Genomic DNA, 7498 nt, shown 5'->3' on the forward strand with positions numbered 1-7498 from the left:
AGTCCATGCATGGTCAGCTGGCTCCAGGCAGAAGCAGCATGGAAGAAGCAGAAATAACAAAAGTAGCATGGTAGAAGGGAAATGGTACAGGAAAGCTGCTCACCTCATGTGTGAGAGTGAAGGGGGAGCAGGAAGGCGGATGAATTCTTCCAGGTCTTGCTTCAGTTGCTGCCTCTTCTGACCAGATGCCAACTCGTAACAGCAAGTCAGCTATAAGTCCCCACAACCCAGCATCTTCCAAAACTCCAGCTATGAGCACATGAGGCTCTTGAAGGACATGTAGATAAAATCATAACAGGCATCCTCTCTCCACCCCCTCTCTCCCGATAACTATGAAAAGCTTTCAGGGAAGATCCTCACGAAGGTCCCAAACTCATATTTCTAGAGTATACTGTTGGGGCATCAGACTGGCACCAAAAGATCATGGCAACGTATGAGTCCACACACACAAAGATTATCACCTTTACCACAGTCTAAGAAGCCTAACGTACAGTGTCCAGTGTACAACAAAGGAGAATTCTGGCCTTAATCTTTGCTATGACAACACCAAGCAATACCGTGACTGTTGACATAAATGTACTTTTACTTTCTTCTTAAAAATAACAATAACTGGGCCAGGCAGGATAGTGCACTTCTGTAATTTCAACACTTGGGAGGTTGAAGCAAGAGGATTGCCCCAAGTTCAAAGCCAGCCTGAACTACACTACAAGAGCCTGTCTCCAAAAAAAAAAAAGGCAATAATTTACTTTTTTTCCCCAGTGTTCAGAAGGTTTATTAAGTAAACTAGCTAAAGCATGGCTAGCACAGAAACACTTAGCATTCAAAAGAAAGGTGGTGTTCATTGCTGCCTCATTAAAATTTTTGGTATCACCAGGTGAAAACAAAACCACTGCTGTTCAAAAAAAATAAACGTTCAGAGAGCTGTTACTTTTTTGTTGTGATACATAATTTTAAAGTTCTCAATCTTGCTAAGGCAGACTGTTAGCATATTCAAGGACTACCTTTTTTTCCTCTCACATACAGCATACCTTTTGCTCTCCAAACAGTTCTGAAAAATTCACCTAGCAATAATCCTGGGGACCAATCACGGACATGCCTTTGTCAGTGATTCTTACAGAAGCCAAAACCTCAAAGCCAAAAATAAAAAGAGAAATAAATTATACAGTATTGGCACAGGCAGAACCACAAACCTCCGATTTATAGCACATTTTTTAAGACCATCCTGTAGACAGAAGTAAAAACAATCCTGCCTTTTTTATTTTAATCCATGTAAGAGTTTTTCTAGAGCCATCTTTCATAGTTGTAATTTTCTCATGTTAGTAAGCAAGAAGAAGCTCGTTTTGCTTCAAGCACACTGCACTTGGAAATCACAGAAAAACTTTATAAAGCCAAAGAAGTCACTTCATAAAGCAAAATTAGCCACTTTCCATAATAGCCAATAAGATTATAGCACACTGCACTTGGAAATCACAGAAAAACTTTATAAAGCCAAAGAAGTCACTTCATAAAGCAAAATTAGCCACTTTCCATAATAGCCAATAAGATTAAAGAGTCTTTATTCTAAAGTTCTTTGCTCCTTGGTGTTCAAGTTAATACAAACACAATTTTAGCTTAACAAAACTGACATTAGGTAATTTTTCTTTATGACTATGGAACTGCAGAATTAATAAGACATAATCCACACTGTCTTCCCATTCTAATCATATGAAACAATGTAAACTGACAATGCTCACTAACTTATTTGCTGGTACACTTAAGACACCCATGCTGTTATGCCTGGAAAAACTACAATACCCAAGTAGCACGCAAGATGATACAGTAACGTGTAGATGGTTGCTGTTTCTCTTCTGCCTGGAAAAAGGGGTGTGTATTGATCACTTTTGCATCTGTTTAGGTAATATGATTAAAGACTATTTCATTCCTTCATCCTTCTTTAAAATTTGTTCTCACATTTGTGTGAAAGACTTTCGGGAGTTTAGAAAATAATAGTTTCAGACAACCCAAAATTCTAGATCTCTAAAAAAAACACTTAGATGACTTGAAGGTCAGGTTATACTCTGATTTCTTCGAGTTACAGTAGCTATTATATTTGTAAACTTTTTTCCTAAAACTTGAACTATGTGTAGGTGAACTTTACCACCCTTAACTGTGACAGTGTAAGGTATATATACTGTTTTTATCCAATAAGATGGTCAGATGTGCATCCCAGAGGGAAAGCTTTTCATACCGATACATTTGGTACTTTTCTCTGCTTTTGCAACATTTACTGTTTTCCACTTGTTGCTGCCAAACATATGACATGCAAACATGTAATTTACCACTATCCCTTTCCAGGTAGGTGATTTCATAGAAAACTGTTGCCAGTGAATATTTGTGGACATATCCAAAAGATGACTGACTCACATTCTTGTCCTCTGCACTTTAGATAACTTGCTTTTAACTCATAAATATATTGATAGTAAGTACAAGTTAAATGACACTCGATGCCACTACATAACGTGCTGTCTTATGTTTCTGTTTTTCAGATTTCTTTCTAGTTTCTTGTTGGAACAGTCTCAGATAATGTGCTTTACCACTCATTACCAATATTCAGAAAAAATATATTTTTGTCCAAGTGTTTGTGGATTTAAGTTAAAAATTATATTTGATTTGGATTCAAATATTTATAGATTTACAATATACCTATTTCTTTAAAATATATTGAATAATATTTAATAAAATCAAATACATAAAATAAAGTTTTTAACACTATACAAACCCCTAGAAAAGCTTCTTTTTCTCTATAAGGCTGTTGGCAGCTGATCACAACTATGGAAAAGAAATAATAACCTTTGGTTGTCGTACTCTTTTGCCAGGGATGGATGGTATGGCTAAGACAGCTCTGAATGAGTCACTTCACTGGAAGCACTTTTATAAATTAAACATTTTGATAATGTTTGAGGGTCTCAGTCACTTTCAGATTCTTCATCTCCTATTGGATATGATGGGGTATCGTTCTGAGTATACAGTTGTGATCCACTAGAATAGTGGATCCTTGGCAGGTGTACTTCAAAGAAAAAGGCAAAGAGAAGCAAAAAGAATATCAATGATCCCTATGATTGTCATAAGCCATGGAAAGCCAGTTGCTTTTGCAATAGCACCTCCATCCGAAGGACCTGTACCGTACCCCATACAAAATGCCACATCTGCAATGGCGTACACACTCCCATAGACAGACACATGGTGCAGGTCCACCAGGTAGCCCATAAGCGTCATCGTTTACTCCACCATCCCAATTGCACAGCCAACTCCAAAGTTGGGCGCAATGAACCCATAAATGTTCTTTGTGAAAGGAATACATAAAATGCTGATTCCAACAATTATCATTCCTAGAAAAGAACAAAGCCACCTCCCCATTTTGTGTGCAAGTATCCCAAAAATATTGGCTCCAGTGAGATAAGAGATGCTTGCCAGCAAGAAAGCAATGCCCAGCTGCCACTTCTGGGAACACATGGTCTCCATCATCCAGATTGGCAGGGCTGACTCCAGCATGGCGATCCCCATATTCGCAAAGCAGACAGAGCCTGCAGCAATGAGGATGTAGGGGTCCTTCCGCAGAGTGGCTAGGGGCCTCCCCTTCTGATTCTCTGGCTGCACCCGGGACAGCTGGAGCACAAAGAGTCGAATCACTCCATCCGAGAGCACCAGGGCAGCCAGCACCAGGAAGGGAGCCGTCCACCCCACAAATTCATAGAGCACATTCCCGAGGGGGGCCCCACTAGGACTCCCATGGCTAGGCCTCCCAAGGCCGTCCCCATGGCGTTGCTTCTCTCTTCATCATCTGTGTACACACTGGCAAGCATGCCCATCCCAGCTACAGATGAGCAGGAAGAGCTGATGCCCTGCAAGGACCTGGCGATGGGCAGGAAGGCGTAGCTGCTGGAAAAGACGAACATAACTGTTGAAATAAACATGGTGCAGAATCCCGCCAACAAAGGAATCGGATAGCCGATTCTGTTGGCAGTCTTATGAAAGGGTTGGTGAGGAGCTGGACGGTGGCTTTGGAGGCAAACAGCAGGCCAACCTGCACGTTCTCGGTCAGGAGGTCTTAACCCTCACGGGGACAGTCGGAAGGGGCGGCAGTCCTGCTAGGCATCCCTTGCTGTGCGGTGATGGCCTTATGCAGCTGCCCCGCTGCAGGTCTCCTGGGGGGTTCCCTGTAACCAAGGTGGAGTTGTCTTAGTAGGAGAAGATACTGTGGAAGCCCGAGGAGGAGGCTGTGAACACTGGCCCGGCGGTCTGGGTCTCGGTAGCATTTTTCTCATGTCCAGTGCTGTACAAGTAACTGGGGACGATGGGAACCAAGCCGGTGAGCACATGTTGTCCAGCAGCAGCGCGAGGAACACAACGAACAAGATGAGCTTCAGCGAGAGGCGGCTCTCGTGAAGCCAGCTGAGCCACGCCAGCTCACCCAGGGCCACGGATCAGGCGCAGCTCAGGGCTCCCGCGGGTCCTGCCTGCCAGGTCCTGCGCCTGCACCTCCCAGGGGCCACCGAGGACTCCATCCACCCTCGCGCCTCGGGCCGCAGTCTCTGCCCCCAAATTTTATTTTTTTAAAACGTATTTTTGTTTTGTTTTTTGTTTTGAGACAGGATCTCACAGGTGATCCTCCTGCCTCCACCATGCCTGGCTTTGTACATATTTTTAAAGCTACACACTTTCCACAAATATGAAAAATTTCAGTGATTTCCACACTCTAAGGAGTAGAGCTGTTCAAAAATCTTTCATATTTGTTCAGCTTATTCTTTAAAATATTATTGTGTAAAATTTAAGTGGTTTTCAGGTTGAGGCCATACTTTGAATGTCTGTCAAAATTCAGTGACGTCATCTGATTCTGGGCTTTTTATCCTGGGTGATTTTGTATTACTGATTGTATTTCTTTACTTACACATCTATAAAATTTTCCATTTTTCCTTAAGTTGTAGTATTTGTGTGTTCCTGGCAGTTTGTTCATTTTATCTGTGTCACCTTAATTTATTGATACAGAACTATTAGCCAGGCATGGTGGTGCACTCCTGTCAATTTAGCACTCAGGAGGCTGAGACAGGAGGCTCACCAAGAGTTCAAGGCCAGCCTGGGCTATATAGCAAGATCCTGTCTCAAAAAACTGAAAAAAAAAAATTGTCCATGGATAACCTTTACTACTTCTGAAGGTCAGTAGCGTTGAGATAGGAGATAGGCATGGTTTAGACTTGCTGAGAAGAGATGTATGGCAGGATCCCAGAATCTACACAGCACCCTCTCTCAGGACCCTGTATGCAGAAGTCCTCATGGGTTCCCTTGAGATTTGAATGGCATCAAAGATGCCATGAAGACTGCCATATGTATCCCTTTCATAATAGCCCACTCTGTGTCTCTCAGAGTGTCCTTTTACTTTTGCTTTTAATTTCTCCTCTTTTTGTTTTTCTCCCCGCTGCCCCTTTCTGGTTTTTCTCCCAAGTTTGCTCAGCAGAGCCATTTTCTCCCTTACTCTCCACCCATACTTTTTCAAATAAACTTTGGCACTTTTTAGCTTGTCTTGTTCAATTTTTGTTTCAGTGGAAAAGGACCTGGTAATGTCTACGAGCCATTTCTAAAAGGAGGCTACCTGATAACAGTGTCCCTACTTTCTTTTTTGATTTTAATAATTTGCCCCCCTCCCTCTCTCTCCCATTCTTTCTCCTCTCTCCCCCCCTTTCTCTCTCTGCCCTCCCCCAAAAAAGGTTTTGTTGATTTTGTTGATCTTTTCCCCAAAATTCACTTTTGGTTTCATTTATTTATCTATTTATTTAGACAAGGTCTCCCTATGTTGCCCAGTCTGGCCCTGAACTCCTGGCTCAGCCATCCTCTTGCCCCTCAGCTTTCTGAGCAACTGGGACCACAGGAACTTGCCTCTACTGTATTACACTATGGCTTTACATTCAATATTTCATTTGTTTCTGCTCTAATTATTACATCTTCCTTCTAACTTTGGATTAATTCGCTTTCTCAAATGCTAGGCAAACACTGACTTACAGCCCTACAGCCCCAGATTTTTTTTTTTTTTTTTTTTTTTTTTTTGAGTCAGAGCCTCACTAAATTACCCAGGCTGGCCATGAATTTTTTGTCCTCCTGCCTCAGACTCTGAGAAAGGTGGGATTATAGGCATGTACTACCAGGCCTGGCTGGGATCTCCTTATGTATGTAGACATTTAAGACTATACATTTCCCTCTAAGCATTTTGGCTGAATCTCATGGTATGTTATATTTTTCACTATCTCAAAATATTTTCTAATTTCTCTGGTGATTTCTTCTTTGACCCAAGTGTGTAATTTCCACTCTTTTGGGAGGGTACTCAGGACCTTGCCCTTGAGAGGTAGGTGGGGCACCATTGAGCTAAATCCCTGGCTGCATAATTTCTACATATTTGCTACTGTATTTCCAATTTTCCCATTTACCGATTTCTTGCTTAGTGTCCTGTGCTCAGAGATGGTACTTCCTTTCTTTTGCTTTGTTTGAGGCAGGGTCTTGCTATGTAGTTCAGGCTGGCCTTGAACTCACTATATAGCCCAGGCTAGCCTCTAACTTGTGGCTATCCTCTTGCCTCAGCCTTCCAGTACTGGGCATGGGCCACCACACCTAGCTATCTCTATTATTTTGGAGGAATAGTTTCATTTTTTCATTTCAAAAAAATGTATTCCTGGGAAGGGATAGACCCAGAACTCCCTAGTGTGCTACCACCTAAATTGATTTGCTATCACCTAAATTAATTCTTACACAATGTTGTAATGTGGTTTATACTGCTAACATTGGAGCTCCGGGTAAAGTACCCTGTCCACGTTCTCCTGGGTAATAATAATGGTTGAATCAGGATTCAACTCCATACCCTTTCCTCTCCATTGTGTCCTATTCTCTCTCCCAGAAACCCGACTCTTCCCTATTCCTTCCTCCTCGATAACCTCAGATCTTCTTCACCGCACCTAACACCTCTCTCTCTTGAGCATTTCCAGTAGTATTACAAACATATTCAAGCCTCAAAGTCAGGAAACTCTGAATTCATTTTCTTCTCCTGTTCCTGATCCAAACGTGGACACTTGTTGATTTCCAGCCCCTGGAAATTTCCTCCCCCATCCTCACTCCCACCCTTCTATTTTGTAGTTGCACGACAGCACCCTCTACCCACCTCTCCTACACTAGAACTTTGGATTTGTCCCGGGGGTGGGGGACCCCAGCCAGGTCGAACTCTGCAGTTGTGGACCTTGACTCTGGCTGGTTAGGGCCCAGGAACGTCCCTGGGCGTGGCTTCCTGAGGCCCCGCCCATGCCCCGCGCCCCGCCCAGTTGGTCAGGGAGAACCTGAGTCGGACACGGAAGTGTCGGAGCCGGGTGCGGTGTCTTTGGCTGCAGACGTCCCGCGGGACTTTCTGCCTCTGCCAGGTGCGTGGGCCCCATGGCCTCTCGGTCGCTCCGGTCCTGAGATTCGTCCGTGACACACGGCGGGG

The 7498-nt window shown here is 43.2% G+C and overlaps 1 protein-coding gene and 1 pseudogene across 2 annotated transcripts in view; one reads left to right on the plus strand and one right to left on the minus strand.

Moving 5' to 3' along the window:
* Window positions 1–2945: 2945 nt before the first annotated feature.
* On the minus strand, window positions 2946–4463 carry LOC104868868 (annotated as a pseudogene).
* Window positions 4464–7334: 2871 nt separating this feature from the next.
* Window positions 7335–7498, plus strand: part of Parp4 (poly(ADP-ribose) polymerase family member 4) — a 97873-nt gene continuing 97709 nt past the window's right edge. For both annotated transcript variants that reach the window (XM_010633816.3, XM_010633817.3), the window contains exon 1: window positions 7335–7433. The gene's annotated coding sequence lies outside the window, so the exon portion shown is untranslated. The remainder of the gene's footprint in view (window positions 7434–7498) is intronic.

The sequence above is a fragment of the Fukomys damarensis genome, unplaced genomic scaffold (assembly GCF_012274545.1).
Source record: "Fukomys damarensis isolate Sample0158 unplaced genomic scaffold, DMR_v1.0_HiC HiC_scaffold_38, whole genome shotgun sequence".
NCBI lineage: Eukaryota > Metazoa > Chordata > Mammalia > Rodentia > Bathyergidae > Fukomys > Fukomys damarensis.